The sequence below is a fragment of the Silene latifolia genome, chromosome X (genome assembly GCF_048544455.1).
Source record: "Silene latifolia isolate original U9 population chromosome X, ASM4854445v1, whole genome shotgun sequence".
Classification (NCBI taxonomy): Eukaryota; Viridiplantae; Streptophyta; class Magnoliopsida; order Caryophyllales; family Caryophyllaceae; genus Silene; species Silene latifolia.
The window spans coordinates 45,026,050-45,052,918 of record NC_133537.1 but is presented as its reverse complement, the minus strand read 5'-3'; the positions used below and the strand labels follow the sequence as shown (position 1 = coordinate 45,052,918).

Genomic DNA, 26,869 nt, shown 5'->3' with positions numbered 1-26,869 from the left:
TGAGAGGAAAGGAAAGCTAAGGTGAAAACCCGAAAGGGCACCTTAGGCAAAATGAGGGATTTTCACAAAAAAAAAAAAAAAAAAAAATTGAAAAAAAAAGAAACACCAAAAAGATGGAGGGATAAGAAGGGAGTGATAAGGAGGGTTTTGGAAGGAGGTTAGGTCTAGGATTTAATTTCTTTTGAGTCACAAATACTTATCCCAAATTGGTGGATTTTTGTTTTGGCTACTTTGGTTGTTGATTTGCATAGGAGTGTGGCCAACCAAGTAGCATGATCATAATTTGTTTGGAGTGATAAGGGGGTGATATAAGTGGTGTAATAGGATGATTTAGGAGTTGCTTAGGCCACTTTGCTTCCACCTTGGGATAAGGTGAGAGTGACCACCTCTTGTTGGTGATATAAGAAGGGTGGAGTTGCGTAATGAGTAGGAGTTGGTGGTATGTCGTGTCTTTGTAAGAGGGAGTAATAAGGAGGGGGAGTGAGAGAAGAGAGTGTGTAAAACTTTGAGTCTATATTTTTCGTTTCAATTGGTGGATTGTTTAAGAGGGAGCTATAAGAAGGTTGTAGTGAGGGGAGAGTGGTCAATTACACCTACATTAGCCTATAGACTTGTGCAATTGCTTGTTTCGAGTTTTACTCGGGACGAGTAAAAGTCTAAGTGTGGAGGTATTTGATAGCGTCAAATAGAGTCGAGTCAATTAAGTGTTTGTAGGTAAATAAAGTGGCCAAACGGAGTGAATTGTCATTGAAATAAGGAAGTTTTGGTTTGATTGCTTGCTTGAGACGATTTTAATTAATAGGATACAAAGGCTTGGAGTTCAACCTAAAAAGTCAACTCAAAGTCAACCAAGGTCAAAGCCGAGCGGTCAACAAGTCAAGGTCGAGACAAGCTTCTAAGATCCCCACCCAAGCTCAAAGGAACGGGATAGGCACACCGTTTGAAGTCCTTTGCCACGGAACCAAGACAAGGAGGAGCAAGGTGATGACAAGCAAAATGAGGCAAAAACATCAGACTAAAACCGGAGCCTCCGGCCCACAACGGAGCATGCGGTGCCCACCGGAGCCTGCGGTCCAGGCCGGAGCCTGCGGTTTGGTCTGTCTCGCGAAATTTAAGAACCGTGTTTTGTGGAAGTTGAAGGCCCATCTCGGTTTTTAACCTAAAAAGGAGTGCAGCCCTATATATACCCCATGTTTTGAACACTCCTATTATCCTCTAATCTCCTAATTATTGAATAATCATAAGAGACTTGTATGAGAAGAATACTTTGTTTTTGGGTAAAAGTTGTAATCTTTAGTTGGATTTTTATGTCAATCTTTCCACAATTCTTGGATTCATCCATGGTTATGGAAGGCTAGACCTTTTTCTTGGTGTAATTTGGTGAGACACTACTCTCCTTAAGTTTGTAAGAACCTCTTAATCTTTCCTCAATAATTATTACATGTTTCCTTGATTTCATTGTTTATGTTGGATGTTATTATGTTAGGAGTCATGAACCTTGCATGTTAATCATCTTACTATTGCAATCCTTGTAGCAAGCTTGCATCTTTATGAAGTTGGATTAAAGTTTGTATCTTTGTGAGCGGAACTTGTATGTTACTCCTTGGGATAGTTGGATTAAGCCTCCTAAAGGATTAATTTTGGTGCTTTTGTTTGGCTTTTGTTCTTAATGCTCTCTTATGCAAACCTTGTTGTGGTTTTCAATTGGGTGACCATATTAGTAGGACCAACTACTCTAGCTTAGGAGTAAGTAGTCACTATCTTACATTAGTAGTTGAGTAATTGTCGAGGGAAGAAAAAGAGAGGATCTTTATGCTTAGGAAGTAGTTGTTGAGCCTTGTTACACCAAGTCCTCCCTTATATTGATCTTTGCATATCAAGTGTTTGTTGATTTGATTCTTAGAAAAATTCACATCTTTAGTTTTATCATGCTTGTTTCCCATCAAATGTCTTTCTCCATTTATGTCACCACTTGTTTACCATTGTTCATAACCATTTTTTGTTGATAAACATAATTAGTAGGTCTTTATTGTGGTTAGTATCTTGATTAGTTGATATATAGTTAAAATTCAAGTCTTTAGTTCAAAAGTCCTAATTAGTTGATATATAGTTAAAATTCAAGTCTTTAGTTCAAAAGTCCTTCCCTTGGGTTCGACCCTAGCTTGCCAATTTACTACCTTATTGCTTGAAGTTAGTAAAGTTTAGTTAGGCTTATAAATTGTTAATTTGGTAGGTCTAATTCTAGTATTTAGCGACCTAGTATTTGGCTTATCAATATCTTTTAAGATTTAGTTTTAGAATAATATTAATTTAATTTAAAAATTATTTAGGTGTTTTAGAAAAGTTGGAGTGTTTCACAGTGCCTGAAAAAAGTCTTTTTTATATATATACATTGATTTTAATAGTATTAAAATTAAAAACATACAAAAAACATATAAAAACTGACCGTGCAAAGCACGGGATTCCATCTAGTCCATTACTAATTTTGAGTTGATCATAACTCTACAGGCATTGATCAACCAGAGTATTCATGTCTTTCTTAAGCTTTTGAAGAATCCATTTTGGCATATAAATGACATGGTGATATCTACAGTGGTTCTGCATCCATTATGTATTATAAATAAAAGTCACGATAATAGCAGCAAACATATACTTAAGCAGCAAATCAACAATGACATATACCTCTTCCTCATTCACCTTGCAATAAACCCCTGCTTAGGAATACAAGAACCCAACCACATGGTTATCAGGCTGAGAAATTTGCTATTGTATAGACATTGAAAAAAGAGCGGTCATGGGATTCACTTTAATGCCACACAATACATAATAATCATCTTTAACAATGCCCATTTGTAAGCATTTTGCCATGAGCATAAATCCTAAATCCAGCCAATAAGGCTATGTTTTGGTATGCGAATGCCATTCCAAATGAGAGGGTCATATTGCACTTTAGAGTTCACAGTTCCTAACCATTCATAACCTCTTTTAATAATGTACTAATGGTTAGAAGTGAGCCACCAATTCCCATTGTAACTCAATTTCGCCCGCTCTTTAATTCTACAGATTTATCTCCAAGCACAGCTTGCACCCTGGAAGGAACAATACTCAAAACCACTCAGATTTTTTTAAATAACAATGGATTCATTTTACCCAAAACTATCCTTATTTTGAGCAACCCACCATATATATTTCCCTATTGCTGCAATGTTACACCTTTTAAAATCAATCATTCTTCCTATGCTGGCGCACAATAGAGACTAAGAAACCATGATGAGGGGAATTAGAATTTCATACCAATAGCATACCAATATCCTGAATACAGGCTTAACCCCATTATTATAAATACTTGACTTTCCATTATTCATTTGTAAGTCAGAGGCTCTAAAAAATGTCTTAAAAGCTCTACTTTGAAGAACGAGAGTGGAAGGCTTCTCACCCCTACAGAATAAGACAAGATCATCAGCAAACCAAACTGACTCAATCTCATGCGCTTGCACAAGGGGTAGTATCTGAATTATTCATAAGCTTTTGAACTACACTTATAATTCTTCTAAGGTATTCCAAACATATGAGTTAAAGGGAAGATAAAGACCTATACTTTACTTTTTTTTTCCTGTTAAGGACCCGAACTTCTAAATTTTATATGTAAGGGACTCTACTAACTCCTCCGTTAGTTTTCCATTCTAATTTCTAACTTGTTTTCTTATCTATTAGAGCAACTCCAATGGCAAGCTACGAGGTCTTGTAGCTTGCTTTGACACATCGTTTTTTCAAGCAACATGGCTTTTAAACTACAATGTCCTCCAATGGTAAACTACAACAAATCTAGCTTAAAAGGGCCCACATAACAAATAAATATTATAATTTAATTTAATTTTTTTTTTCTTAAATACTAATTCATTCCAAGCATGTAGCTTGACAAAGCTACACATGCTTACAAGCATGGACGTATTTTGATACTCCAATGGTGAGCATACCGCTTGAATATTTAGAATAATTGCAAGCAAGTCCCTAAATACAACCATTGGAGTTGCTCTTAGAAATTTAACAATTTAAAAGATTGTAATGTCTGCCACACTTGCTAAATTAAATAATAATAGGGTTATTTGACTAGAATAATCCAAACTATGACCTCCCTTCTCATATTAATCCATACTAACGTTTAACTGAGAAAAATCTGAATTACGCCATCATTTATCTCACAATACCCCAGCTAACCGGATACCTCTTGATCAGGTCACACTTAAAAAAAAAACACTTAAAATCGATAATGCTTTAATAATAACAGTCATCTACTCATCCCATGATCCCACCCACTAACAATTCTTCATCATCAACCATTAAACACCCAAAAACTACATGTCACACTCATTTCCCTACCTCCCTCTCCCTAACCTGACTACTTCGTCGCTACCGCCACCACCATCACCATCACCACCAACCTAACCTGAGTATATGCTCGGATGCACTCTTCAAAACAAATCTCACACTTTATACCTAGCAATTGTCAAAATCAAACTCTTTCTAATTAACAACAAATCTAATAAAAATTCCATTGACATCTCACTTCAAATCAAATTAAAACAACAAATAAAAACCAAGAATCTCACTTTCTACCTCTTCAAATCAATTTTCGTCATTTGTACGTTATCTAACCTCTCTAAAACTCAACATTTCTTTCCCTATTTTAATGGGTTTCTGTCTTCTTCAAGCACGGCTTCGTTCAGTCTTCGCCGGATGGTAGTGCCATTCAAGTATTGTAGAGGCAGATGAGGTACTTTATTGTGCTAATGGTGGTGGAGTGGTGGAGTGGTGGTGGCTGGTGACATTTGATTAGTGGGTTTTTTGGGTTTTTGGTAAAGTTGGGGTCTTAGTCTTTGATTGATTGTTTGATTGGGTTCTTTTGTTTTTGGATTTAGTAACATCTTCAAAAAAAATTCTGAGATTTCAATTTAAATTTGGGGCAAGTTGTAATTCCGGGTTTTAATTTTAATTTGGGGAGGTGTAATTCTAGGTTTGTAGATTCTGGAAGAAGAACCAAAAAAATGGACCCCACTATGACTTGAACCTTTACCTGTTGTAACAGGTAAAAATAAGGCCGAGTTCAGTAAAAGTTAAATGAGGGCGTAGTACAGATTTTTCTAGGTTAAACGTTAGTATGGATTAATATGAGAAGGGGTGAGATAGTTTGGATTATTCGTATCAAATAACCCTTAATAAAAAGAACTATTTGCTTTCTTCATCATTTTCCTACATTCCATCAGCTACAAGCAAAATTTCTGAACCCATTTTTTAAACTTTAATTAAATCGCACAATTTTTTTACACGTGCAAACCATGCATCTCCATCACTTTACACTCCATCACTCATGAGACTAGACAAGTAATCTATATTGATATACTGCTTTGCTTGAAAAACTACTCCTATCTTCTAATGAAGAAATTAAAATTTATATTTCTTTTGTTAGAAAGATTTACCTTTTAGAGGTGGTAATCGGGTTGGTTATGGCACTACAAGAAAGTAGGCATTTTACGACCGTCTATAACGACTGCTAATCACAATAAATCGATCGGGTCAAAGCGGGGTTGCTTGTGTTTGATCAATAACTAGTTCGAGTCTGTTAAAGGTCACGTCGGGTCATCAACATACCTCTCTACTTCTTTTTCGACTACGTCAATTGTGACGAATGATGATACTCTTTCCCTTCCAGTTGTAACTAATTATAAGACCAACTTAAAGCAACATGAATGATGATATTCGGCCTATAAAATTCGAATGTAATATGAGTGTATGACCATACCCATTGTACCATGTCTCGAAAGTTCAACTGATTATAGTGGTCCGATCACCACCTCTAAGTACATTCAAGGATTAGTGACTTAAAGAGAAGGATAATCACCAATTTATTATTATACAAAGAGTAAACAGTTAAGAAAGCATGTTATTGGCATGGATAACTAATGGAGGAGTTAGTAGAGTCTCTTAACTGTAAAATTTAGAAGTTTGGCTCCTTAACTGAAAAAAGAAGAAGCAAAAAGTAGGTCTTTATCTTCCCCTTAACTCCAAAGTGAAAAGAGGGGAGAGAGGAGATCGGCTTGCCTCTAATTTTTTTTCCTTTGAAGGAGCCAAAATACTCACCATTGAGTATATGGGAGAGTAGTGACACATTCCATGATAAGGTTAATGAAAGAGAAAAAAAAAGTTTTTGAGTTGCCTTCATATCCCTCATAAAAGGCCATCAAATAAAATCATAGGCCTTTTGGAGATCAATTTTCATTATGATACCAGCGGAATATGCTCCCCTATTGTAAAGTTTGACCAAATCTTGACAAATAAGTATGTTTTCAACAATCTCTCTACCCTTTATAAATGCACTGGTTTGGGCTAATAATGTCATGCAAAACATCCCCCAACCTATTGCAAATGACCTTGTAGTGAATGTTATTATAACATGCAATAAGCCTGAATTGAGTTACTAAAGAAGGAAGTACAACTTTTGGATTAAGAGTTGTACTAGTGGCATTCACTTGCTTCAAGGACAGCCCTATTACATCAGTTCCAATAATATGCCAAGAGTCCTTTTAAACTGATTGGAGTATCCATCAGGTCCTGAGGCTTTAGTACCAGGGATAGAGAAAATAGCCTTTTTGATCTCCTTGCCAGAAACAGGTCTAAGAAGGATGCCATGATGCTTATCACTCATAACATTACCTTGGTGACAGTGGGGATATGAACTGCAGTTACATCATGGTTACTTCCCAACAATTTAAGATAATAATCTTCAAGCACCTTAATTAGCTCAGGTTATGTATAACTCAGTCATCAGTGTTATCTATCCCATTACTTTATTTTGCACCCTTCTACTCTTGATAATGACATGAAAATAAGAATTTTTATCACCACCCTCTAAATGTCAGCCATCATTGTTGGTTTTTTTGCATCAGGAATTTATTTTTGGCCTTAAGAAGAGTATCATACTGCATTGTAGTGGCTCTTTCACCAACATTAATAACAGGATCAATAGGATTACAAGCTAACTCTTCTTGCAATCTCACCAAGGCTTGATACATTACTGTTGGGGCTGGTGTCCTTTACAGTTAGTGCAAGGACTTATAAATCTCTAAAAGGATCAAAGGGTATACTTTTGTATCATAATCAGTTGGTCCACGTTTATCGATAACGGTTGGCTTGCTAGATAAGTTTGACGTTATTGTCATACAGATGGCGGTGATCAACTGGTCCCTAAAAGTCACACCTATAGGATACGTTTGAGAGATGTGACGGTATGAAAAATACATCATGTAGATGCCAAATTTGACTAACCGGTTAGTCGAGTTATTTGACTAATAATTAGTCAAAATGTGATGTTGAGATATTTTATTTAATACGGATTAAATAATAATGGCTAAGGCGAATTAAGCAGTTAATTCGTAAATTGAATATAAGCGTTTTATATTTAATTAAATGTATATTGAATATAATTATACAATATCGTCTTTGTCGGACATGTATTAATGTTTCAACTAATCCGTATTATTAGTTGATGCTTTAATAACCGATAACCGATGACGATTTATAACAAAACCGCGTCATATACATTTTAGCGATTTGCGAACCAGACCATGAGCTAAAACTAAAAGGAAGTGGAAGCCCACTTCCCAAGAGAGCCCATGGCCGGCCGGTTGAGAGAGAACAAAAGAGAGGTTCTCCTCTCTTTTGTAACCTAACTCATTTTACACAAAAATTTAGGGTTTTGAGAAAATTGCCTCTCAAAATTCGGATCTCTCATCCAACGAAAACTCACAAATCAATCCTCTCAATATTGCAAGGCAATTAGAGGATTCTTTCTAGCACAAGGGCATTTCTCGGACAATCTTGGGTGCATCATTTAGGAGGAGATCTACTTTGATCTCTCATTGCCAATTTGCACTAGGACCGAAGGTTAATTCTTATCTTTATCGTTTCAATGTTGTTTTCGTTTATGACTATAAATCACGTATTAAATTTGCGTTATAGTCCTTCAAATTATGGGTTTTATACGGATATTACCCTTCAAGTGGTATCAGAGCGAGGCCACGTAAATTTTTCTATGTGATTTTCATCAATCGAAATGGATCGATAAATTTTTTTTTTTTTGCTAGAAACCTCTCGGCCAAATTTTTTTATGCACGGTTTTATTTTTTTTTTGGCACGGCTGCCTTGTTTTTCGTGCCTTGTTTTCTTTTTGTTTTCGATTTTGATCTTTGCATATTATTTTGTAATCGATATTCATTGTAATATGTTAAAGATCTATCAATTGCTATTTCATTTCTATACGGATTAGGTGATATCGCAATTGGTTTTTTATCAAATCGATTTTTTTTTTTTGCTTAAAAATGATAAAACCGTGTGGCTGTTTTTGTCACGGCCTGTTTTGTGCCTTGGGAACCGTGTCCAGTTTACACGGTTGCATTGTCGATCTTTTGTTTTGTTTTGTTTTCGATTTGTTCTTTGCGAATTGTTGTTTTAAACGATAATTACAACAATATGTGAAGATCATGTCAATTGTAATTTTGTTTTAATCCGGATTATGTTCAAATTGCAATTGAGTTTTGTCAAATCGATTCGGTATTGGATGTTTTTCTCTCGGTTAGAGCGGTTGAATTTTTTTTTCCTTTTTTTTTGCTCACGGCAATGAGCAATCTTATAAAAAAAAAAAAAAAAAAAAATTTTTTTTCTGGTACTGTTCACGTACAGCAGTGAAAAAAAAAAAAAAAATTGTTTTGTTTTTTTTTTTTCGGCCTTTATTGCATAATACTGATTTATGCACTCGCTTGATAGTGAAACGGTTCACCCACGAACAATTTAGTTACTTTAAAACGATTTAAAGTAACGGATTATCATGAATTAAAATTAAGTTGATGAAGCGGTCTTGTCACATAATTTTAATTGTTAAAAGGTGGTTTGGATAATTTAACATAATTACGGAATTATGTCACGAATAAATTTAATTTAGTTGATGCATTTTATTTATCGTTCTTGTTTATTTTGAATGCTTTTAATTACGTATTTATTTTATTTTGCAAACGGTTGTAACTTAGTGTGGCCTTAGTAGAACGTGTTACCGTAATGATGGAACACGGTCTTGGTTGTATTTTGAGATCTCGTATCTCCTTTTATTTCTTTTAATTACAGTTTTTATTTAGAATGTAAATAGGTTTATATTTTGTAAATTTTAATTGTAATTTTGAGAAGACTAAAGATGGAGATCGGATGCTCACTCCCGCTGCATGGACAAAGATGGAACATCAAGACAAGCTTTTCGGGTCCAACGGTGGATTCCAAAGTTGTATTATGTTCTTTTTACTAGGATAGGCCACACTAGGAATTTTATTTACGTATTGCATTCATTTATTTATTTTATCGTAACGATAGTATGCATCATTTTCCGCCTAAAACCAAACCACCTAATAATTGCATGAAAACTGACACATATAGAGGTCACGAGTTAGTTTTCTTTGACATTCTCATGTCACCCGATTTAAGCCGTCATCTAAATTAATTCATTCACGCAGTTGCTAGTTATTCGTTCACTTAAAATGAATTGAAACTTAGTTGATGGGATCTTCCTCGTATAAACAAAAATTGAGAACGGTCTTTATAGGTCAAACTCCAATGAATCCCTTCTTCGTCGGTAGGCATAATATGACCCTTCTACGTCGGGTAAGTTGGAACCGATTGACTTATTTTATCTCAACACTATGGTCACTCGTACGATCTTGTGATCATGGTGGACTATAGATAGGATTTACGGAAATCTATCGACCAAGAGTTTTTACGGAAGAACTAGCTAAACAGTTGGCTTATCAATTTACGGAAATTGAGTCTTGGGATCACTTGTGTTATTCTTGAGGGAGATCAATTATACAAGTGCAATGAGTCTACACGATTAAAATAAATTTTAATAGACTTAAATCACCTCGATGAGTTGCTTATTTCGTTTTGTGTTTTCTTTCTTTTTCAGTGTAGATCACGTTCACTTAAACTGCAAATAACAATATGGCTGGTCACTTGAACGACCCAATGCCAAGTGCCACATTGGACCGTGAGTCCTGGCTTCGGATCTTCATGAATCGGATGAATCGATCAACTCGATCGAAGAATGATGGATCAAACTTCGCGGATCGGGAGGCGGCATTACGGAATCTTTGCCGCTGGCGACGGGAAGCTCAAATTTCTGCTTGAGCCCATGCCGTCAAACCCAGGCCCCACGGCTGGAATTAACGAGATCGACAAGTATAACGATTTCGCCTTGGAAGCGGGTGCGATTAAAAACGTAATCATTTTTGCAATGGAACCCAATTTGCATAAACGCTTCATAGCCCAAGGTGCAAACAAGATTTTCACCACGCTCACCAAGGAATTCTCGAAAGCACCGAGAATCGTGACCTATGAGCATACCACTCGCTTCTTTGATGCGAGACTCGAAAGGGCCAACCGGTTAGCCCACACATTCTCGCATGATTGAGAATGTCGAGAAAGCTGAGACGCTTGATTGTAAAATCAACGAGAACATCGTGATTGACCGCATGCTTCATTCACTCCACGATGGTTTTTCGCAATTTAGAGCGAATTACTATATGAATGATTTGAAGAAAAGTCCCCATGAACTGCACTCCCTTCTCGTACAGACCGAGAAGGACATGAAGTTCAGTGGGAGCATGAAACAGGATGTTCTCGTTGTGTCAAACAAGGGCAAGGGTAAGGGCAAAGTTCAGCCGGGCCTAGCGAGGCAAACCGAAGTTTAAGAAGTCGGGTTCAGGTAAGAGTGGGCCTGGTGAGTCGAGCACCTCATCGGGCGCGACAAAGAGCAAGAATGAAAACATGGAATGCCATCATTGCCACAAGACTGGGCATTGGAGGCGTACATGTCCTGTTTATCATGAGGACTTAAAGGCAGGTCGTGTTAAACCCGTTGGTATGTCTTCTTCTTCTACTTTTATTCATATGATTGAGATTAACCACGCAAGTTACTGAACTTGGGTACTTGATACTTGGTTGTGGTTCTCATCTCGTGTAATCATGTGCGGGGGCTCAAAACATCGAACCCCTCGTAAAGGGTGAGGTGGATCTGCGTGTTGGGAATGGAGCACGAGTGGCTGCCGTCTCAAGGGGAAAATACGTGATCCGGCTTCCTAGCGGATTTGAGTTATTTTTATATAATCGCTATTATGTACCAGTCTTTCGAAAAACTTTATTTCGGTTTCGCACTTGACAAACTTGGTTTTTCATTTGTAATAGAGAATAATACTTGCATTTTCTCTTTACACGATATGATTTATGGCAAGGCGGTCTCCATGAACGGAATTTATGTTTTAGATCGGACCACCGAAATATTACACGTAATGAATAAAAAGTTAAAGGTTGGTGACAAAGATCAAACGTATCTATGGCACTGCCGTATGGGACACATTAATGAGAAACGCGTAAAACAACTCATAAAGAATGGAGCTATCTCGGCCTTTGATTTTCAATCATTTGGCACGTGTGAATCATGTCTCATCGGTAAGATGACTCGGATTTCCTTCAAAGGTGTTGGAATGCGCGCTGCCGACCTATTAGGACTCATACACACGGATGTATGTGGTCCTATGTCAATCACCGCACGAGAAGGCTATAGGTATTTCATCACTTTCACGGACGATTTAAGTAGATATGGCTATGTCTACTTAATGAAGCACAAAAGTGAATCCTTTGAGAAATTCAAGGAATACCAGAATAGGGTACAGAACCTATTGGGTAGAAAGATTAAAAAACTGCGTTCGGATCGTGGTGGCGAGTATCTTTCTCACGAGTTTGATCAACACCTTAAAGACTGTGGGATTGCCCTACGATTAACTCCACCGGAACACCTCACCTGAATGGTGTGTCCGAACGGAGAAATCGAACATTACTTGATATGGTTCGATCCATGATGAGTCACACCGTGTTGCGACTCATTGTGGGGTTATGCTCTTCTCAAATTTGCTCTAATACTTAACCAAGTCTGTCTAAAGTCATGACAAGACTCCATATGAGCTATGGAAGGGAACGGTCCCTAACTTGTCCTTTATACGGGTTTGGGGCTGCGAGGCTTATGTCAAGTGGAGACACGAGGATAAGCTCGGCCCGCGATCGGTCAAGACATACTTTATAGGTTATCCTAAAGGAACACTTGGTCATTACTTCTATTCGCCAACCGAACAACGTGTTTTTGTTGCGGCTAGTGCGACATTCTTGGAGAAGGAATTTCTCGAGAATGCAAAGAGTGATAGAACCTTCGACCTGTCGGAGATTCCAGAACCAAATACCGAGCAACCATTGGAGGAACAAATTCCTTCAATCTCGGCTGCGGTGAATATTCCTGAGGAACCTAGGAGGTCGGGAAGAGTCTCTATTCCTCCAGACAGATACATTGGTATGGTCGAGGAACATGACATAGATGACGTTCTACTCTTAACGAGTAGTGAACCCGCAACCTATAAAGGTGCCATGACTAGTTCCGACTCAAAGCTATGGCTTGAGGCCATGCAATCCGAGATGGACTCTATGTATGAGAACAACGTATGGGATCTTGTTGACTTACCTGCTAAGGTTCGTCCCCTTCAATGCAAATGGCTTTACAAGATAAAGCATTCGGTGGAAGGTCAACAAGATATCTATAAAGCATGACTAGTTGCTAAAGGTTTCACCCAAGTGCCAGGTTTGCACTACGATGAAATTTTCGCACCCGTAGTCATGCTGCGTTCCATTCGGATTATCTTAGCGATTGCCGCTTTTCATGACTATGAAATTTGGCAAATGGATGTGAAAACCGCCTTCTTAAACGGGGTTTTGGAGGAAGAGTTGTACATGGTACAACCCGAAGGTTTCATCGATCCACAACATCCTAAGAAAGTGTGCAAGCTTAAGCGTTCCATTTATGGACTTAAGCAAGCATCTCGGAGTTGGAATCATCGCTTCGACCAAGTGATTAAAGAAAATGGATTTACTCGATCGGTCGAGGAACCATGTCTTTATATCAAGTCGAGTGGGAGCAAGATTGTCTTCCTAATATTGTATGTCGATGACATACTCCTGATTAGGAATGACATACCTCTCTTAACCTCGGTGAAAGTATGGTTGAAAAACCATTTCCAGATGAAAGATCTGGGAGAGGCACAAAGAATTCTGGGCATCCGTATCTATCGAGATAGATCACGACGGATGTTATCTCTCGATCAGAGTCTTACATAGACAAAGTCCTAGAGAGATTCAACATGACTAACTCCAAGAAGGGGTTTCTTCCTATGGCTCCGGGGGTGCATTTGAGCAAGTCTCGGTCACCGAGAGACACCGGAAGAGAAAGAGCGCATGACACGGATTCCTTATGCCTCGGCTATAGGATCAATCATGTATGCCATGATATGCACACGTCCGGACGTGGCATATGCATTGAGTATGACAAGTCGATTCCAACGACATCCGGGTGAATCACATTGGATGGTGTCAAGAACATTCTTAAGTACCTACGGAGGACTAAAGATTGGGCATTGACTTATGGAGGTGAACAAAAGCTATGCGCAACCGATTCTGTGAGATGCTAGCTTCCAAACGGATCGTGATGACCGAAAATCTCGATCTGGATTCGTTTTTACTCTTAATGGCGCTGCATCAGTGGAAGAGTTCCAAACAAACTGTTACAGATTCTACGACCGAGTCCGAGTACTATGCCGCGTGTCGAAGCTACAAAGGAAGCGATATGGATGCGTCAATTCTTACATGGACTATCGGTAGTGCCTAGTTCGAATGACCCGATCACCATCTATTGCGACAATAGAGGTGCCATCTTCCAAGCTAAGGAGCCAAAGTCTAGCAACAAGTCTAGACATGTACAACGGAAAGCTCATCTAATCCGAGATTACGTGGAGCAAAAGGAAGTAGTGATAGAAAAGATTGCTACAGATGATAACATAGCAGATCCTCTCACTAAACCATTACGACAAGATAAGCATGAAGGGCATGTTAATTCCATGGGAATTAAACGTGTTCCTAAGTTGTAGTACTCTTTTATGGATTAGATTCATTCTCTTTTGTACTCTATACGACATCATCGTTTTGATATTTATATATATTTTGTTTTTTCATGTGGTTTTGTACGACATTTTTGAACACCACAAATTGAACCCGAACAAACATTATATTTTATGGTCCTTAATTACCCACGTGAGCTGATAACTCAAGGTAATTATTTTGTGACGTTGGTTGATGGTGGGTTCAACGAGCCATAAGTCAACGGGTTGGTGACCAATCACGGAGCGATTTATACGGATATCTCGTAGGACACAATTGTGACATCTACGTGGAGTCCTAAATGTTTTACAACATTCGGTGCCCGGTCGTGGATAGGACCTCCATAGTGATCCTAAGAGTCGATTCTTTTGACTATCGACTGTCTCTTGAGACTAAGGCAGATTTTGGGTGACTTTGGTTTCTTTCTCACGGTCATCCGTAACGGGGGCCAAGAAGATTGTTTACGGGTCATTTCATGCCGTGCTTAGATCGGAAGGAGTTCGAGTTGAAGGAAATATTCAGCCTTTATCGGTACTCGATATTTCTCGGGGCCACTCGAGGAGTCAGAATCGAAATGCATGGCCATGCTCGAATACGAATTCGTTTTATCAGTTAAGTTACTCTCTAGTCGGGGAAACCACTCTAGATACAGATCGATTGTAAATTACGACCTTTGCGGATCCGGATCTGCAAATTGTTTTACATTGAGTGGGAGAAATTTTAAATGAATATGAGAATCGGTTATCGCACATACACTTGTACGGACAAGTGGGAGTTTGTTGGAGCTTGTGTCCTCCAGTTAGTGCGGATAACGTCATTGCACATACACTTGTACGGACAAGTGGGAGCTTGTTGGGGCTGGTGTCCTTTACAGTTAGTGCAAGGACTTATAAATCTCTAAAAGGATCAAAGGGTATACTTTTGTATTATAATCAGTTGGTCCACGTTTATCAATAACGGTTGGCTTGCTAGATAAGTTTGACGTTATTGTCATACAGATGGCGGTGATCAACTGGTCCCTAAAAGTCACACCTATAGGATACGTTTGAGAGATGTGACGGTATGAAAATACAATCATGTAGATGCCAAATTTGACTAACCGGTTAGTCGAGTTATTTGACTAATAATTAGTCAAAATGTGATGTTGAGATATTTTATTTAATACGGATTAAATAATAATGGCTAAGGCGAATTAAGCAGTTAATTCGTAAATTGAATATAAGCGTTTTATATTTAATTAAATGTATATTGAATATAATTATACAATATCGTCTTTGTCGGACATGTATTAATGTTTCAACTAATCCGTATTATTAGTTGATGCTTTAATAACCGATAACCGATGACGATTTATAACAAAACCGCGTCATATACATTTTAGCGATTTGCGAACCAGACCATGAGCTAAAACTAAAAGGAAGTTGAAGCCCACTTCCCAAGAGAGCCCATGGCCGGCCGGTTGAGAGAGAACAAAAGAGAGGTTCTCCTCTCTTTTGTAACCTAACTCATTTTACACAAAAATTTAGGGTTTTGAGAAAATTGCCTCTCAAAATTCGGATCTCTCATCCAACGAAAACTCACAAATCAATCCTCTCAATATTGCAAGGCAATTAGAGGATTCTTTCTAGCACAAGGGCATTTCTCGGACAATCTTGGGTGCATCATTTAGGAGGAGATCTACTTTGATCTCTCATTGCCAATTTGCACTAGGACCGAAGGTTAATTCTTATCTTTATCGTTTCAATGTTGTTTTCGTTTATGACTATAAATCACGTATTAAATTTGCGTTATAGTCCTTCAAATTATGGGTTTTATACGGATATTACCCTTCAATTACTTCAACATTATTTTCAACATTATTAAACTCCTCCTTATTTAATCATATAAAATCACCTTTTAGGATTTTCCGCTACCTCCAATGTTAAGCTTCTAAGTTGCTTGCACAATTTTATCAAACTTAGGGGCCAATGACCACATATTAAAATATTTGAAACTATTCGTACTACTATATTGATGAGCACCAAAATGAGTAATACAGGGGCAATGACCATACGGTCTGTAAGGAATAATATGACCATAAGATCTAGAAAAGAAATTGATAGGTCGTTATAATCTCTCAAACAATATTTATCACTCGAAAAACAACTTAGCAAGTAGTAAGTAGAGGTCGAACCCAAATGACGGTTAACTATCAATTCAAGTAAATTGCAATGTTTAGTAAGATGTTTGTAATAGTGTCAAGGGTGTCACAATTGATTGGTATGAGATGAGTCACAACTATAATTGAAATAAAATGTAAACTAATAAAAACAAGATCAAGTAAAGTAAATGAGGATGAAATCAATATGAGAAAAATACTAGGGTGTCATGGGTTCATAGGGGTTATCAAATGGTAAATCCAATGGGTATGAGTTTGGTTTGGTCAAGGTCATGATATAGTAGAACCGGAACTTTTGGTCCTGCGGCTCATAGGTCGAGTCGAGTTAGCTTCCGCGTACACCCGATCTTCCTACTAACTTAGTGCAAGGTCTAACAATCCTCGAGGCTTCCGATCTTATGGGTTGTTTTGAATAGGTTGAGAATCATGCATGGTTGTCAATCAAGCATTTCATCAAACCTAACATGTGCACTAGGCTAGAACTTACAACAACAATTTAATCAACCAAATTAACTCATGAAATATGGATCTACCCTTTAATCATTCCCCCCTACCCGCCGAATTAACCCTAGCTAGGAGACTACTCACTCATTATTATGTTGATCATGCAAATAATGTTGTCAAGCATCATAACAATAGTAAACATGATGAACAAAGTAAGTAATAAACAAGGATTAACAAGAAATAAAGTAGAGATTAGGGAATTATACCAAACTTAAGGAGATGAACAATAATAATGAAGAATAAAATAGAAGAAACCCTTTGATTAATGAAGAATTGTCACCTTCTTCAATTACAACCCAAGAATTTTTCAATAACAAGACTAGATCTAAGAATTATTGTGGAAAGATTAAGCTAATTGAAAGATTAAGATGCTAATTAAAATATTTGATCCTAATTATCCCTCCAATAATGTATATAAACCCTATGGAATTAGGGATATTTATACTAATCACAAGGTTACGAGGCTAATTAAGTAAATAAACTTATAATCCGAAGGCGAAGAAACAGTTCCCTGCCCGGGTTGATAGTAGAACATAGGAACTCTAACTGAGAACCCGCCCGGGCTGGAGTATTGCTCGCCCGGGTTGGTGGTCAACCCGACCAGGTTGTGGTGGTGCTCGCTCGGGCTGCTCTTGTAATTCTTCCCTTCTTCAATTGCTGCCCCATAATCCGTGAGGGATGGCTCTAGGCCACGGGGGCTGACTTCATTAGCCTCAAAATCTTGCTATGGCATTTTAGTTTCCGTCTCCTCCATGCTTGGTCATTAATACCGTCAATTTAGCTCCTAAATGCTCCATAAGTGCGTGATTTTCGCCTATTTTGCTTCCATTCCTAAAAATGTGCTAAAATCTTATAGAAAATCAAATAAGAAGCTAAAGACGCCGAAATGACCCTAATAAGTGCGAAAAAGCATGCGAAACGGGGCTTAAAATGGGGTTAAAAGTGCGCTTATTTGAACCGCATCAGAAATCAGCAATCATCATTTATCAACATGTTGTCAAGCTTAGTAAAAGCGCTAAATCTAACTTCATGTTTACTATTCTAATTAAAAAAGTAACTCATAGCCTTAGCATCCTTAAGATGAGAGTGATGTAATTTTTTCTGTAATGGGTTAATCTCAGCCAAAGTAACTTCAGACTCTAATCTCTTATTAAGAGAATGTTTCGGGTATAAATATACTCAAAGCTAAGTAAAATTACACACGAGATTAGATGATGATCTAAGTAATGCTCGATGCTAAGCTTGGTCCAACAATTTGGACGTGAGGTCCTTGAACTGGTTCTCTCCCTTTCGGCCTGCACCTAAAACGGGTAGCAAACCTAGCCTTGGGGAGCTCGAGGAAAGCCCTTCCGATGACTAAGTCATACTTTTATACTCATTAGGGGGCCGACAAGATTACTCTTGGGGAGATATCTTTGGCCGACTATTGTAGTGAGAGAAAGTATTTAGAGGGTTAGAGATTAGATACCTTACTTGGTGAATAGTGTTCTGTATTTTTAAGGAACAGCTTTACGGGCCGAGGTAGTCCACGTGGCGGTTTCAGTGGCCTTGTTTATACTGATGACCTGGCAAAAGGGGAAGCTCTGAGTGCGGGATCTGGCAAGGTGGACACTCCGCATGACAAGTGCTCACTGCTCGGTCGACACTATCTTTTTTTTGGTAGAAAGTAAGAATTTCATTAACATTGAAAGCCCGCATACAATGTTTTATCAACCATACTGTAACACCCCCATACTCTAATTGCCTTACCAGGACCACTCAGGTATAAGGATACTACCATCTCGGTTGCCCGAGGTACTGAATATCATAAGACAATAAAGAAACGTACTTTTAAAGTAATTATAGATTAAGTGATTACATGTTCAAACCAAAACTAATAAAAGGAATTGCAAGGTTCTCATACGGTCTACAGCTAAAACTATCAAAGCTACTAGACTTCGTCTGACACAGCGGAAGACTTCTAACTGCCACGTGATGACTCATCCCAGCTATCCCATACGCGTCATATCAAACCTGCTCAATAACTGCTCACCACCCCCGAATGGATCACCACAGTTTTTAAAACATTTAAACGGGGTCAGTACTAATCACACAATTCAACACATATATCAACAATAAGATAAACAGACAGCTTAACTGTCACATACACACAACCAACCAATTCCAATCATCTCAATCATTGACTGTCCACTGGACCAACCCTGCCAGTGGGGGACCGCAGCCGTTCCCACCTAAGCCCCGCTCATCATACCGAGCGATAACCCTGTCCATTAATGTGCACATCCCCTTCCGTGGCGGGTTCCACGAAGGGCGAAACTAGGGCGTGAAGCCACTCCCGCAAGTGACTCCACTCAGCCGAGAACGCATATCGAGAACCATAGACAACCAATCACAACCACAAACACAGTATAATCATCATATCAAACAACCAAATACAGCACATCACCAATATCCCATTATGGGACTAATACCGAGTAGGAAATCCTACCTGGAAAGCACAACAGTCAGACGGTATCAACAGCTGTATCAAAAAGTCTCTTCTACGAACCCTCCTCCTATCATATAACACATAGAGGATACACATCACAAACTACACACAAAACCCCCAATCTCTAAATTAGGGTTTAACCAAACTTAACAAAACATTATAAAAATTATATTAAAAGCTTACCCTCGACGCAGGGAACTCAACGATACGAATAACGACAAGAACTGACCGTCTGAACTCCGGGAATTGCTAAGGATGCGATTAGGAAGATGAACTGGTTGCTTTCTCTCTTAAACAGGGTTTTAGGTTTTGTAAAAGTGATTTAAAACAATGACGACTATGTTTAAATACCTTAATCGCATAATTAACAAAACCCGAGAAAACACCCTGTAAAACCGGACACTCGATCGAGTACCAAAGGTACTCGATCGAGTACCCCCTTACTCGATCGAGTACTCCAGCTACTCGATCGAGTACCCAACAGGTCAGAAACTATTTTATCTCGCAACTTACCCTTACTCGACAGAGTAAGGGCTACTCGATAGAGTACCCCAAGACTTATAAATACGGAGTATTACACATACAACATATTATCTAATTGGAGAATCCAATTCTGATCAACAACTAAAGACTCATACAAAGATCACTAGACAGTGAGCCAATTTAAGGCTCTCCTCACCCTATCTTGACTTTTGTAATTAACACGAACCATTACATCATTCTTTAATCGCCTAAAAATGAATTCAGGAGACCAAACCATCTGATTGACTCGACATTGGTTCCGAGCCCACCAAATATGATATATCAGTGCCAAAATAATTGCAGCCATAACATCTTTGTGATCTGCCTGACCAAGACCCATCCACCAGTCCATCAACTGAAGAGAAGGAATGGAACTGTGAGACCACCAATTCACCAGAAAAACACCTCTGATCGTACTCACAACCAAAGAATAAATGGTCATGACTCTCAGCAACAAGACCACATAACTCACATTGTGTGTCTGAACCAATTCCCATTGAGCACAGTCTGTCCTTAGTAAGCAAACGACCTTGAATCCAAAGCCATCCAATGAATTGATGTTTAGAGACATGAATGTTACTCCAGGATGCGATTATACCATGCTACGAAGGAGCCGCATTGCCCAACCACTGGTAGCCTTTAGCAATGGTATACTCACCATCCTCTGTAAGCCACCCCTGATTCACATAACCTGCAAGAAGCCTATCTTTAATCCTGCAAATGCGTTTCCAGGCCCAGCTACTCCCCTGAGATGGTTTATAGTTAGGCCAAGCAGCATCTTTTATATAAATGCTATGCACCCATTTAACCAAAAGGTGATCTTTCTTGTTCATGATCCACCAGACATACTTGCCCACTGCAGCAATATTCCATCTTTTCATGTCACAAATTCCAAGCCCCCCTTGAGCTTTAGGCATAAATACCCTATCCCAAGCAATCGGTCGACACTATCACCGAGCTTGTCCCTGTCTTCTGGACATTACGCCTTATGCTTTATGGCTTTATCATGAGTATAGTGGTTACAGTAAGAGTTGGGCATGTTCATTTTGTGCCCGATTTGTGTGCCTCATCAATTGCCTCATTCAAAGATGGCTGATGGCATCGGGCGCTCTTCGATTCTCTTTCGGTATGGAACTTTAGGCGTTGACTCTTTGGGGGGGGGGGGGGGGGGGGGTGAGTTTTTCCATCACGTGGGTCCCCTTGACTAAAATATAATGATTCGTTTGATGCCCCCAGCCGTTGATGACACGTGTAGGACTTCAATTTCCCATAAATGTTTAGGTGCGCATTCAATGCTGTAATCTTACTATAAATAGGGCATCTTTGCTCTCTGTGGGATTCGTATTATGTATACTTCATATTTTGTCCCCTTTATTTTCAATGCTCTCATTTGCTGAAGATGTCCAACAAAGAATTTCAAAAGTCTTCTGGCCATGGCTCTGCCAGCAGTGATCCTGTTGTGGCTGTGCCCCAGTCTCTTGCTGCTGCGGCTAAGCCGTTTAACCTCTCTCGATCTCCGAACCTTAGTCTCTTATCAAGGATGACGAGGCTTCAACATATCGTTGACATGGTCAAGTTGATGAAGGCTCAAGAGTCAAGACGAGCCTGCTGAAGGCGTGGGCTCCTTGGCTCCCGTCGATTGACGGCAGAATTTGGAGGAGAGGAGTGAATATCGTCGTCATGAGGACATTGGACGTGGGACATCGCGTCAATTATTTCTTATCGCCGCTTCCCTGAGTACTTCCTTAACGCTGCTAGCAGCGGCCGTCTTGCTCCTCCCGAGGGTGCGATGACCGAGGCAGAGGAAAAACCAAGGCTATTAACTCTTTAGGGTTATATAAGCTCCGGTACTCGAGAAAGGAAAAATGTCGTAATGGAGTGGTATTGTCATGGATAAGGAATATATTGACGATGTGGTAGAAGTGAGTGATAGGAGAATTAAGTTAGTGGTAGGAAATGTGATTTTAATTATCATATATGCATATGCACAAATCACATATGCACAAATCACAACAAGTAGGATTATATGAGTCTACTAGGCGAAACGTTTGGGAAAATTTAAAGGAGATTTTTGAATGAGTCTCTATTGGCGAGAAGTTGATATTGGTAATGACCTTAACATACACGTTGGTATTTGCCGAGATGGCTTTGAGAGTGTTCATGGTGGTTTTGGTTTTGGAGGAATGAGCGAAGTAATAAGTGTTTTGGATTAGTATATGATATTGGTATAATAAACACTTGGTTAGAGAAAAGTGATAAGACAATATCAGATTGACACGGCCAAAAAAGGGTGGACAAACAACATGAAAGATTTGGAAGCGGAAAACTTTAGTGGCGAAAATTGTACAGTAACAAGACATGGATAAAATTACGAGATAATCATATAGAATAAATGGACAACGTAAGCAAGAAAAAAATCATATATCGAGAATAATGAATGAAAGCGGAAGCATTAAGGCTGATAGAGATTCTACTGAACCCAAGAAAGGACTTTCCATTCATTTATCATATTCTTTTCGGGCTAACTCCCTCTTAGCCGGTGTAATAGTAGATGAGTATGGAAAGACATTTGCTTATAGCATTTGGTCGTTGACATAAAAAAAAAAAAGGTTGTAGGAAAAAAAAAGAGATGGCATTAAGGAACATCCTATCGACATCAGACCTTTGACTTACTATGCTCGCACGCACCTTAAGAGAAAGGCTTGTACATGAAGGGCGAAGTAAAAAAGATTCTTTTGTGGTAGTGGTACGTGTCTTGGTCGAATCAGCTTCCACTTCTTCTCATCCTCGGTAAGGATGATAAGTAGCGGACGATTGCCAATTCAAGTTGCATCCTTGGGGTTTTATGAAATCTTCTAAAATGTTAATGGGTGAAAAACAAAATAGAGTTGGTTGAATGTATTTACCAAAATAACCTAATACTTTTTCTTTAAGACCCGCATAGAAATAGGCTACTGATATGAGTAAAGCTAAAGTTATACTCCGTAATAGTATTTATATCATTCGTGGAAGCAACTAACTCCTCATGAGGTAGCTGCATGATTTTCCACAGGAAAATGGCCCCTGACCAATTAGAAATAAAAATAAATAGAAACATATATAGTTCAATAAAGGAACCCGAGGGTAATATTCTTCAAGTTGCATTTTGCTCACGTCTCGAATTAGTTCAGACATATTCCAAGAAATTATGACCTGTGTCAGAAGGGGGTTTATGGATTCTAACCAGCTATAGCAACCGAACCTAGTAACATAACAATTACATCCCAAGAAGGTATAATTACTTGGCCAGGGATTCGAATACCTCGTATATGCTAAAAACAAATGTTAACCTACTTTCACATAGACATATCATACAATCCTTTCTTTAGTGTGTTTATTGAATATGATTAGAATATTCATATTGTCCTCTGACACAAATATAACTTACAAAAAATTATTTTGATTCAATAATCTTTCTCGACTTGTCTACACTTTTTTTGAATTGCCTTTTTTATTTTGGATACCTATTAATTAAATCACATAATATCATCAGCCCTTTCCCTTTAGTTTATTATATATTTTTGTATTTAGAAATATTAACCAATTCTATTATAAACTAAATGAATCGAAGTGTTGATTTCATAAAAAAAATTAAGGATTTCTTCCATAGCTAGAACAACCTTCAGAAATTGCAATTTAATCTGATTGAAGGTATAGCATCATCATTTGCTCGAATCAAAATATGTTGAAATTCGAGAAGGTCTTTTTGGGCAAGGCAGTTTATGCTTTGCTCCACTCACTCTAGAATACCGATTTGTTCTCCCTGAGACTCACCAAGTTGTTTTGTGGCCACGAATGAATGCGAGATTGATCCTAACCTAAAAGTGAGGGTTTCCCTCTTGTCCTTTCCAATGGCGTATAATGGTAGAGTCTTGCCCCGAGGGTTCCCAAGAGGATGTCGTTCCCTTGGGACTATCTGTGATCCCCCGCAGTAAACGTAACATAAAACTAGTAAAATGCAGTAGAATTTATGAAATTTTTAAAACTCTTTAAGTTCAAAGCGAGGGTTCAATAAAACATAAAGAAATGAAAAGTTAAGAATAGGCTTTTATACAAATGTTAACTTAAAAGAAAGCAAGGGATCTCGATCCCTTGATAAATACATGAATACGATACTAAAAATAACTAAAACTACAACGTATATGGTCAATCGTTATATAAACAATGCTCGGTAGCTCACTCGTCGTAATCCCCAAATAAGCACCAATTTGCAACTTATTCATTCATTAAAAATGAATGCCACAGTTAGTGGGGAGTAACTCAGGGTTCTCCCAGCCATATTACATCAAAACACAGATGAACAAAGACATATTATAACATGAGAAATATAACCAAGTGACATAAGTACTATAACATGAGAATAGTATTCAATACATGTTAGGTCAAACAAGAACAATGGCATATGAGACATTCATATGAGACAAATCGACCAATGCATCATATATGGTGACACAACTGTAAATCAATCATAGATATCGTGTGATATGGATAACAACAGTTATAATACACGTGAAGGAAAACTGTAGCCATTTACATTGAAATCATTTTGACATACAAAAACGGGACGTGGCTACTAATGTCACAGGCGTACCTATGACTTGCATCTCACCATAAATACGAATGAGAACATCAATCCTGTCGATCATATCGATACTAGGTGGCTTGCATCTCACCCCTAGTGCTTAATAGGACCAAAAGACTCTTACCATCCAAACAATCAAAAGGTATCATTCTCACGGTAAATGGCATATGTAAGACTCATAACTATGCAAGACTTTTACTCTCTAAAACTCAATTCCTCCTGGTAGGACGACGATAAAATATACGGTCCTAGTCTAAATCTGGCCAGGCTCTTGGGAGGTACTTTACCCGATTCGACAAGCGATAAACGTTTTGCATCCAAGACTCGATCGATAGAACGGAAGTCGAGTACCCCAAATTCGGCAGAACGGCACGAAAAAGGCGAAAAAAGCATGAGTTAACCAACACTTGGCAGAACTGCACAAGTACGGCATAAGGATAGTCAAGCTAGTATGCTACACAATATGACATCACCATAAGTAGACACCCAAGAACCACACTAGATAATTACCTTCTTAGTATGCAATAAACATCTCACATCTAAGACCCAGGTAACAGAACGGAAGCCAGGTATACCAAATTCGTCAGAACAGCACGAAAGAGGTGGGCAAAGAGTGAGATAAACCCGCAGTTGCCAGAACAGCATAAGTGAGGTATAATTATAAGTCAAGCAAAAGTATAGTATAGTGGCAATTTCACATGGATACGGCTCATCCAATTATTCAAGTAAATTAAATCACCCATAATTGAAATACAATAACTAAATGAGAATGAATTAATTAAAGTTCATATTATGAATAAACTTAGACATTTCATATGATATTACCGTAATTTAAATAATAAATTCCACATTAACATGACATATGGAGAGCTTAGAAATAGCCAATAAGAGATGCTTTACTTCATATAAAATCTGAAGCAAGACGTATATAATCCAAATACGATTCATGTGATAAACATATAAATAACGATAAATAATGAGTTACGTTATATAAAACACGAGACGGAATTTAATTAATTCAAACACAGATACATGACACCAAACATGTAATACATACATGCTCCAAGTCGACCCATATACGGCTCAAAACTACTCCACAAACAACCATGGACTACCCCAACCAAGCCACCCACGGCTAGGGTAGTCCAGGCACGGCCAAAGAGATGGTGGTGCTGGCCAACAAAGGGGAAAACAGGGGACTAAAATCCCAATTCAAAACAACAAGTTTAGAACATGGCTACAACAAGGATCAACTTCAAGCGATTATAACGCAAGTTCTAGAAATGATAATGAGTAAAAACCTAATGGAGGTGATAGCTTAACCTCTTACGGTTCTAACGGTAGGTCATAAGCCCAAAGCAAGCAAGAAACAAGGAAGTTATAGCCATTCTACGAAAACTAGTCAGCCAGAAAACTGGATTCCAGTAGCTCAAAACAGTCCACTTCGTGGCCAAATTAAGACGGGTTTCTAAGCGTAAACAAGATGAAATTTGAACATGTAGGCAACCCAATACTTCCATGTATATACATATGAGATGGAAGTTGACAAATTGACTCAAATTAGTAACGAAAAGTAACTTAAAAGACGGAGGAAAACAGTCCAACACAACATGTATAAAGAATTTGTTATACCGTCTAAAGATGAAACTTTAAGCATGATACGAGACGGAATTCACCCAAACAAGTGACCCAATTCATTCAAGGATATGTATACAATATAGAAGCTAACAAATTGGCTCAAACCGACAAAAAAATCAACACAAAATTCGAGTACCAAACACGGCTGTCCAGCTCCATATTCACGGATTTTGGTCATTTTGTGACCGTCTTAAGACGAAATTTTGAACAAAAAAATGGTAGTATTCACACAAATAATTTACCTAACTCATTTACCTACTTCACCATGAACACAAAAGTGCCATCTTTACTTAAAATCGTCAAGTATAACTAGTAGAAAAGTCGTCTCAAAATCAACACAACACTAACACATTCACTAAAATTCCATTTATAACATATGAGAATGAAACACAACACATAAATACACCATACTAACAAACAAATTGACATAATACTGAGTAACCCATCACTGTTACCTTTTGTTCTTCACATTTCCGACTCAAAATTACTCCGGGTCGTCCAAAATAACATCTACATACAAAGAAGCGGTTTAGCATGGGAAAACGTACCATAAATGGGACGGCCAGAAGGTAGGGAAGATGAAAGTTAAGATTTTTTGTAACACTCCACATTAATTGAAGAGGTCCAGTGATAGGCTTAAATGACTAGTGCTTAAAGGGATTGGAAGTACTACTCATATCAACAAAGTGCACTTTCTTTTATGGTCATCCATGCCAAAGAACTCCACAGTTAAGCGTGCTTGACTGGGAGTAGTCTTAGGATGGGTGACCTCCTGGAAAGGTTCCTGGGATACGCATGAGTGAGGACAAAATGCGCTATAAAGGACCCGTGTTGATCTGTGGGCTATGTACACAGCCTAGTGAGCTAT

At 38.3% G+C, this 26,869-nt stretch overlaps 1 pseudogene; it reads right to left on the bottom strand.

Moving 5' to 3' along the window:
• Window positions 1–22,523: 22,523 nt before the first annotated feature.
• LOC141617280 (ATP synthase subunit a, chloroplastic-like) lies at window positions 22,524–25,008 on the bottom strand (annotated as a pseudogene).
• Window positions 25,009–26,869: the final 1,861 nt, after the last annotated feature.